This window comes from Physeter macrocephalus, chromosome 4, assembly GCF_002837175.3.
Source record: "Physeter macrocephalus isolate SW-GA chromosome 4, ASM283717v5, whole genome shotgun sequence".
Taxonomy (NCBI): Eukaryota; Metazoa; Chordata; class Mammalia; order Artiodactyla; family Physeteridae; genus Physeter; species Physeter macrocephalus.
Window position 1 is genome coordinate 105,354,642 of NC_041217.1, and position 9,734 is coordinate 105,364,375.

The 9,734-nt window shown below is 40.3% G+C and overlaps 1 protein-coding gene across 3 annotated transcripts in view; it reads right to left on the reverse strand.

The window, feature by feature from the left end:
- The window catches only part of LRRC8B (leucine rich repeat containing 8 VRAC subunit B), a 56,293-nt gene extending 46,822 nt beyond the window's left edge, over positions 1–9,471 (reverse strand). For all 3 annotated transcript variants that reach the window (XR_008617209.1, XM_024119866.3, XM_055084482.1), the window contains exon 1: positions 6,224–9,471. The gene's annotated coding sequence lies outside the window, so the exon portion shown is untranslated. The remainder of the gene's footprint in view (positions 1–6,223) is intronic.
- Between the last annotated feature and the right edge of the window lie 263 nt (positions 9,472–9,734).

The following is a 9,734-nucleotide window of genomic DNA, read 5'->3' on the forward strand; positions in this document are numbered from 1 at the left end:
TTTGAATTGGGTTGAATGCTTCCCAACATGTTTTAACAATGAGTTTCATTCCTCCTTTCTGTTTCACATTTACCTAAACCAGAGTAATACTTTGCTGAGAAGATATAAATGCAGAACTTAATGAAAGCTCTCTCATAATGACAACTTGTCATCTCAGAGTGCAGCCATTGCTGCCAAGTAAAAAAACAAAAAGGAACTCAGTTTCTTTATCCAGCTTAAAATCAAATCACTCAAACTAATTTTAGAAACAACAGCAAACATTATCACCTTTCTTCCTCCCCAGCAGTGAACCAAAGTATAAGTTGAAAGATTGAAATGTGAAAGTACTAAATGGCAACGCTTCTAAGAATAGAAATAAACAGTCCATATTAGACAAGATCAAAACAGGACTTGGACTGTCACAGTAATTGTGACAGACCCAGCTGCTGATGAAGCATCAGTGGGCTCCCCAGCTAGCTATGCTGGATGGGTGTTATAAAACCGGCTTTACCTACGCTCTGAAAAACATTTACTCTCCCCAGAGGCAAGACACAAGATGTATATTTTCACTGAAAAAATCAATTCCAAGATAACCTAAAAAAATGTATCCTGGAAGATTTGGAGATGACAAGCCTAACACTGAGAGCTCCCTTTCTCAAATAAGAGCTCCTTTCAGAAGGTTCCCAGTGAGGGACACAGAAGACAACGCTCCCAAGTGACTGTGTATTAAGGAACAATAGGGGGTAATCAGCTTTCTGATAGAAAAACAAAAGGCCCCAAGGCTTTTACTTTGAAAACTGAGAAGTCTGGGTGCTCTTATTTCCTTCTGGTCAGTGGAGACAGTGGAGATTGACAAAACAAACTCCTTTGTAATAAAAGCAAAGGCCTACTATAAAATTTTAGAATCTGAGAAAGGCTTTCCATTTGGGAGAATTTGTCTTTCAGTGATAGATTCCTTTTAAGATTTAGCAAGAAGTCAAGAATCTTTGCAGGTCAATATGGCAAGAATCCCTGCAATGTCACACTTATTCAACCTGCCTTGTGCAATTCCATAAGATTAAGCCTTTAGGTTGCGTAAAATTAAAGTATCCTATTTTCATCAATTTGAAAGGTTCAAACTCTGAATACCAGATTTACTTAAGAGAGGGACATTTCACTTCACCATCGGTCCCACCATAGGATCACTCCATGAATCACCGCCATGAGCCACACTGACCTCCACAGGCTGCGTTCACTGCTCTTCCATCTGCTTTCCTGGAATACTTTAGCAATAGTTCTCTCACACTGTTTTATGACATGTAATAAGCTACTGCCTCAAGTTCCTTGAGGACTGGGGCAGAATCTTCTTTACCTATATTCTCAGGATCTATCCCAGCATCTCTTTCCGAGGCTAGGTTAAGCGCCTCGATATTACGGCAGCTTCCCTGTACCAATTCATCAATGGGGTGTTGAAACATCTTTGGAAAGTTAGCTAAATTAAACTAAAATAGTATCTGCCAGACTCTTCTCAGGGATTGTTCAGAATGTGGTTGGAAGGACAGACAGAGAGTCTCCTATTTCTGGTCAGTTGAGACCCTGGGAGCTGGCAGAAGGGGGAACTACAGGGGCTCTTTGGCTACCCTCTTCCCTCTCATACAGCTCCTGGCTTCTCTTAAAAATGTTGTGAACAAACATTTAAAGAATAGCAGTCTGAAGTGACATCAAATCATTAGCCTGCCCAGAGTAACAAGTTAACAGCCCACCTAGGGTGCTGCCATGTCTCAGTCCTGCCCCTGCGCTCATCATGAATATTGAGTAAGCAATTATTGAGTGAACCAATAATACCAGATCAGGTTTCCCCACCCAGTTAAGAACCAAGGGTATGCAGGAGCACGCCTGGCTCTCTGAAAGGTCTGTGCACACATCTGGTGTACAGACACGGTGGGCCTGGAAGGGTGATAAGCAAAGCAGTGGGGACAGAGCCTCAGGCATTTCCATCTGCTCAGGACAGGTACAGAGATTCAGAGGCAGAAGCTAAGCCTTCACCCTTTAGAAAGAAAGGAGAAAATTTCATATTTGCCAACTTACTCACCAAACATGACATCTCACAAATCTGAATGCGGAAGTGCTGTCAAATTCAGCCTGACTGTCTACATTATAATGACAGTGAGTTAATTTGAATCAGTGATAGATCAATGGATAAATGCCACAGCAGTCTTAAATGACCTTAATATCATATCAAATTATGATTTCAAAATTCTTCTTTTGTACAAATTAACAGTATAGTGCAACTGGAATAATGCTGGGACCAGCGGAAGCATCAAGATACCACCCAACAAGGATACTGTGTACCATGCTGTTCTGTGCCCATTTCTTGTCCAGTCCACCTTCCCCCAAGACCACAGGCTCTGGGAAGGTAAGGACTTTCCTTGTCACCCAGGGCCTGCCACACATTAGATGATCCCTAAGTGTCGTAGTTCCACAACCCTGTGTGCTATTATCAAGCTAATGATATTTCAGGTACAGGGATGGTTTCAGTCTCATAAAACCAGTAACTTCTGATAGTGATCACTATAAGGAATGCTGTATCTGCTCTACCATATTGTTAACCCAATGACAAAAATCAAACTGCCAGGCATTGCAAATCAGACTAGTGTTTACATCAAGCTAATTTCTAACCACAAAACACAAAAGTTTAATGTTCACCAAGTACTGAATGACCGTTAAACAGAAAAGATGTTTAAAATAAACACCGCTACTCACTCAACCCCCTCCCCCTACCCCCAACAAGTAGTTGTTCCATACCTGGTGCTTCTTTGGCATCAAGGGAATGGTGAGTGTTCTACCGTTTCTATTAAACTGCATCACAAATAGCTGGTCAGATGCCTCCCTGCCTTTCACTATGAGCTCTTAGAAGAGTTCAGTGTGAACGACAGGAGCTAACACACAAGAGATTCTCAGTAATTGTCTGTTGAATGGAGAAAGGTGGTGGGAGGTGGAAAGGGGAAAGCTACCATTTACTGTGCACTTAGTGAGGTACGTATTATGACCTCAACTCTAACAGTGGGAAAGGTGAGGATGGGAGGAACTAAGAAGCTTGCTTAGGCTCAAGCTCACAAAGGAGAAGAATTCACACCAGCTCTGACTAAGATCTATCTGTTACACCTCCTCTCCAATAAGCTATGTTAAAAGGAGTTTTACATAGAACGTGACATCGCTTAAAAAAACACCGACAATCTATCTTTTAGAGAAACTGAAAGACACAATCTAAAAATCAAATCTATATAGTTTTCCTGTTCATTACTCAGTATTCCATCTAGTGAAACAGAATCAACAACTGCTCCCTCCATCCTGCTTGCCTCTATTAAGTAATTAAGACCAACATGAAGAGGAGTGCATCCTACTGGCACAACCTCTTACAGAGAAACATTCACACACCCCTGTAACGACAAGAGGAATAACCCAAGTTTAATCTGTATTTCAATGATCTTTTACATGGGTCTTCTTCCTGGCCTTCCTATTAAAATGTGGTTAAACTAAATTTATGCCATATCACCTAAATACGACCTTCTTTCTGAATGACTTAATGAAGAAGTATCGCATGTCTTCAATCTGTTAGTTTCTTTGTTAGGCTTAGTTCTTACCTGACACTCTTAGGAGGAAGGGGGTATAGCAGAATAGTTAAGATCAAGTTCTGACTGTGTCATTTACCACCTGCTTGATCTTAGATAAACTAAGTATCAATTTTCTCATCTGTAAAATAGAGATAATAATGGAGTTGTTTTAAGAATTAAATGAGATAACTATAAATCTAATGTTTAGCATAGCAGGAGGTACAAAGTAAATGCTCAAAAGTGATAATTTATTAACTGAGTAGTAGGTTTATTTAAAGTGAATTCTTTAAAGGTTGGCTTTAAATTATCCTGTAAAGAGAAACCAGACTGGATATTCGGGGGTTTGGTTTTCCACCCAAGCTAGAGATTTCCATGCCACGTTTTGCAATGTATCACATGACTCCAGTTACTAGAAAGTGTTGTGCAATATAAATATAAATGTAATTTACCTCAATTATTTAATAATGACACATAGGGAAGACCAAGTATTGTGAAGCCAAAACAATACAAGGTGATGCAACATTTTTAAACAGTTAACCTGTGCAAGTACCCTCTACTTTTTGATGCAATGCCTGTCTTCCCAATCAAGATTCATGCTGCAGACAAGTCAGATATAGCCAGTATCACCCAAGGCCATGTTTTAAAATCTATAATCACAGATGCACAACAAATGTGAATGTGCTTCATGCCACAGAACTGTACACTTTAAAATGGTTAAAATCGTAAATTTTATATTACATATATTTTACCACAAAAAAAACCTATCATGTAAAACAGGAAGACTGTTCTGACTGCTTTAAAATGAACACAAATGTATTACACAGAATAAATATACAGCGGGCCCCCATGTACTAGAAAACATACCAACACATAAAAGTATTATTTTACTGTATCAAATTTGCTTTGTCCATAATTCATAGATTATAATAAATACTAAATATTTCATCATCAATTTTTTGTTACCTTTAATTGGAAGGATTTGGGTGGGGGAGATATGATCTCACTAATTTGCCTAGAAAAGGTGTAGGTCTCTTTTATACTAGATAAACAGCCATATATGAAGCTAACACATTCAAATATCTTCTAGTGACTAGCTAGGTAAACACACACATGACACACACATGAGATCTTTTTTTTCTCCTAAAATAACCACTGAAGCACCCACATGTTTACAACAATCATTAATAACGAGATGAATTTGCAAAGTATTTGATCCTCTTGCTAATCTTCTTTTATTTAGAGGTCAATTCAGCAGAAAGCGTCTAGGATAGCCTTATAGGGTGCGAGTCAGGGTGAGGGAGAGGTTTGTGGTAAGGCAGAGAGATTGTGTGTGTGTGTGTGTGTGTGTGTGTGTGTGTGTGTGTGTGTGTGTAAGTGGTTAGAGAAGAGCCATCATAATCCTTTATCTTAGTGATAGCAGACATACTTATCAGGCAATTACACTAGTTAATCGATCAATCTCTGAGGCTTTCATAATAACACGTATTTCTGCAGGACTGCCTTGTTACTTCCTTTGTCTCTGGATTATGTGTGGTAGAAATGTCCATTCAAGGCATGAGTGAATAAAGGTAGTGATCCATATCAAATGAGAGACAATTTAATAAGAGCAATAGCTGCTCTGCCTCTCTATAGGGCTATATTGAAGAAGGATGAGGGAATGTAGTAATGAAATGGGAAAGTAACCATGAAGGAAAGTAACCATCACCATGGCACACAGAAGAAGACTATGAGGCATCACACCCTAACAGAAAGAACCCCTGACTAGGTGTCAGGAGACCCAATTTCTACTGTCTGCTTTACATCTAACTGACAGTATAGTGTTGGGCAAGACATCTCACATCATCTGACCTGACTTCCCTCACTTGTCATGTTTGAGAGAGAGACAAATGATAGCTGGACCCTCCACTTTCTGCATTCCACTATCCTGCGAGTTGATTAATTGTCGCTGGAGCTAAGGGAGACCTAATCTGAAGAGACTCCTATGGAGTGGTGAGAATCAAGAAGGGCTTTGAAAGAAGAAGGTGACAGCACCAGGAAAAGCATTAACCCGAAGATGGCTGCTGCATGTTTCCTTAGAAAGAGAGCACACTGAATGATCTGCAATTGGAAACTAATAAATTGGGCTTGCCAAAAAGAGAGTAAAAGTGGGTCATAGCAAGAAAAGAAGGTCATCAGGTCAAGCATATGAGGAAAGCATTGATTTTAATTGAAGGGAAAAAGGTAGGAGGGAACCTTGGAAGGGTCCTAATACTACCATCTCTCAGGCAGCGGGGTTTGCCAGGATTCAGTCACTGACCAGTAGCTTCTCTGCTCATGCACATGCTCTCCTGGGATGACATCCTCTATTCTTTTTTTTTTTTTTTTTTTTTTTTCCAGCTTTATTGAGAAGTTTAAGGTGTACAACATAAATAATTGATATATAGCATTATATAAGTTTAAGGTATACAACAATGATTTGATATACATATGTATTGCAAAATGATAACCACAATAAGTTTAATTAACATTCATCATCTCACACAGTTACAAAATTTTTTTCCTATGATGAGAACTTTCAAGATCTACTCGCTTAGCAACTTTCAAATGTACAATACAGTACTGTTAGCGATAGTCATCACACTGTACATAACCTTATAATTAGAAGTTTGTACCTTTTGATCGCCTTCGCTCAATTCTCCCACTCCCCACTCCTTGCCTTTGTTTTCTTTATTTCTGTGAAAAATGATATGGGAGTCTTGTTAGGGCTTGCATTGAATCTATAGGTGGCTTCAGGTTGTATGAACATTTTAACAATATCAATTGTTTCAATACATGAATATAGGCTATCTTTTGATTTATTTGTGTCTTCAATTTCTTTCATTAACATCTTATAGTTATTAATGTAGAGATCTTTCACCTCCTTAGTTAAATTTATTCCTAAGTATTTTATTGTTTTTGATGCTGTTGGGATTTTTAAAGATTTTTTTTTTAGATAATTCATTGTTAATGTATAGGAACAGCTGATTTTTGTATGTTGATTTTGCATCTTGCAACTTTACTAAATTCATTTATTAGTTTTAACAGTTTTCTTTTTGTAACATCTTTAGGATTTTCTACATGTAAAATCATGTCATCTGAAAATAGAGATAATTTTGCTTATTTCCAATTCTGATGCTCTTTATTTTATTTATTTTATTTTATTTTTTGCCTGATTTTTCTGGCTAGGACTTCCAGTACTTGTTGAATAGGAGTGGTGAGAGTGGGTAACCTTGTCTTCTTCCCAATCTTAGAGGAAAAGGTTTCAGCCTTCACCAACTCTATGTTAGTTGTGGACATGTCATATATGGCCTTTAGTATGTCAAGGCATATTTCTTCTATATCAATTTGTTGAGAGAGTTTTTTTTATCATGAGTAGATGTTGATTTTGTCAAATGCTTTTTCCACAACTATTTAGATGACCTTATGATTTTTATCTTTCATTTGATTAATGTGATGTATTACATTTATTGATTTGTGTATCTTGAACCATTCCTGCATCTCAAGGATCAATCCCTCTTAATCATGGTATATGAGCTTTTTAATGTGGTATTGAATTTGGATAACTGGTATTTTGTTGAGAATTTAGGCATCTATATTCATCAGGGATATTGACTGTCATTTTCTTTTCTTGTAGTATTCTTGTCTGGTTTTGGTATCAGGGTGATGGTGGCTTCATAGAATGACATTGGGAATGTTGCCTCCTCTTCAATTTTTTGGCAGAGTCTGAGAAGAATTGACATTAATTCTTCTGTAAATGTTTGGTAGAATTCACCAGTGAAACCACCTTGCTCTATTCTTAAGAATTATCCAGGGCTTCCCTGGTGGCGCAGTGGTTAAGAATCCGCCTGCCAATGCAGGGGACATGGGTTCGAGCCCTGGTCCGGGAAGATCCCACATGCCGCGGAGCAACTAAGTCCGTGTGCCACAACTACTGACCCTGCGCTCTAGAGCTCGCAAACCACAACTACCGCAGCCCTCACTCCTAGAGCCCTTGCTCTGCAACAAGAGAAGCCACCGCAATGAGAAGCCTGTGCACCCCAATGAAGAGGAGGCCCCGCCCTCTGCAACTAGAGTCAGCCCATGCGCAGCAACGAAGACCCAACGCAGCCAAAAATAAATTAAATAAATTTAAAGAAAAAGAAAAAATAAGATAAAGGAATTATCCACCACCTCCCTGTAGATGATTCCCAAAAATTACATGACAAGCCCAGCTCCCTAATCCTAAACTGCAGAATCATCTCCCCGCTATCTTCCCAGCTATACACTGAGATGTGTAGAAAACTTAAACTCAGCATGTCCCAAACTGAACCTGCCATTCTTCTCACACCCACACCAAACCTGCTCTTCCTGAGTGCCTGAATATTGGAAGCAACATTAACACTGAGAGCTGAATGATGCTGAAGGTTGACAGCAACATCAAGAGCTCAGGCACCTAACCCCAAACCTTCTTTTCCTCTATTCTCTGAAATCAATTGGTTCTTTTCTTAAACTACTCCCTTCCTCTGCACCCCTGTTACCACTGCCTTGGGTGGAGCCTGCCTCATCTTTGGGGAAGACAGCTGAAATATTCTCCTCTCTTCCCTTCCTTAGTCCCATTTCCATGTTGCAGCCAGAGAGCTCTTTCTAAAACACATCACCTCCTGATTTGGTTATTTGTTATCATGAGGACAATGTCTCAGGGACGTGGTGGGGGGCAGCAGCTGGCACTGGAACACGATGGAAACGAGTGCTATCCAGCTTCTCTTGTGGTTTTATTAGCTCTTGCTATTTCCTTCCCAGGAATTCTAGTGTCTGACCGCAAAAGGCTGGGCAGACTGGACATATTCTGTGATCACCACTCACTTGAGGACAGCTGGAATAGGAAGGCTCACATGGCCACATGGCTCACCCTGGGCACGCACACAACCTCACAAGTTGGATATGGCTGCCTTTAACTTCAGCTCATGCTGCCCGTGTCATGGATTCTGATACAGTTTGGACTACTGCTATGGGACGAAGAAATTTTTAAAGCCTCTGTCTCCGTTTTTATCTACATGTTACTGGTGTCTATGCTCCCAGATATCAGGCATTTTTACAGAAGTTTTATTCTACTTCCTGGTCAGCAGCAGTCATTGCTAGGGCAGTCAATTCTGGAAGCATAGAGTGATGATTACTCCTCCTGCTGAGATGTTGCTCTGTGAATGTTCTGGAGCTGCTTTAGGTAACTGCAAACTGCCCGCTTTTTATTTATCTTCATATCTTTTGTTCCCCTAACCCTCCACTCCCCCCACAAGTGAGGGTAAGAGGTAGGGGGTGGTTTTTTCTGCTCCCGGTGTGGAAAATATGCACTGGAACGATTCCCAGGCCCGTCTCCACCGCCATCTGCATGGGCTAAAGCAAACCACTCGCCCAGTCCAGCCGCCATGTCCTTGGCTTCAAAACATGGCCAATCATACTGGCCCTGAGCTGACAGTAGTGGTAAAAGAAATACTGTGGAAGCATTCTGAAATCATTAAAGGTGCACATAAATGTAAAGGGGAACTCATTAGAGAAAACCGTTTTTTTTTTTTTTGCCAGTAAAGTAATTTTAGAAGAGGATGCTTTTGGCCTTGGAGCATTATCCTAAACCAAAACAAAACAACCCATGAAGTGAGTCTCATTTACACCATCTTGGTTCCAAGGAAACAAAACGGCAAGTGTTACAAGGTCACTGACACCGCCTCACACTTAAGTCCTACTACAAAGTCAAAAAGAATTTTTTAAAAAGGCACAGGGGTCCAGGTAGAAATATGCGACCAAAACACAAAACTGGCAGTAGTCTCCTCACTGTGAGAAGACAATAACGTGAGCAGAAAGTTCTTCTCCAAATCCACCTTGCAATAATGGACTGAAAATGGACCATTCACACTATCAACTAGGTATTTAAAAAAGAAAGAAAAAAAACAACACCTGCAACCTCTGGCTCACAGTGCCAATGAACTGCAGCCATGCCTGTCTGCCCAACCCAGAGAGGACTTTTAAAACATTACAGGGCTTCCCTGGTGGCACAGTGGTTGCGAGTCTGCCTGCCGATGCAGGGGACGCGGGTTCGTGCCCCAGTCCGGGAAGATCCCACATGCCGCGGGGCGGCTGGGCCCGTGAGCCATGGCCGCTGAGCCTGCGCGT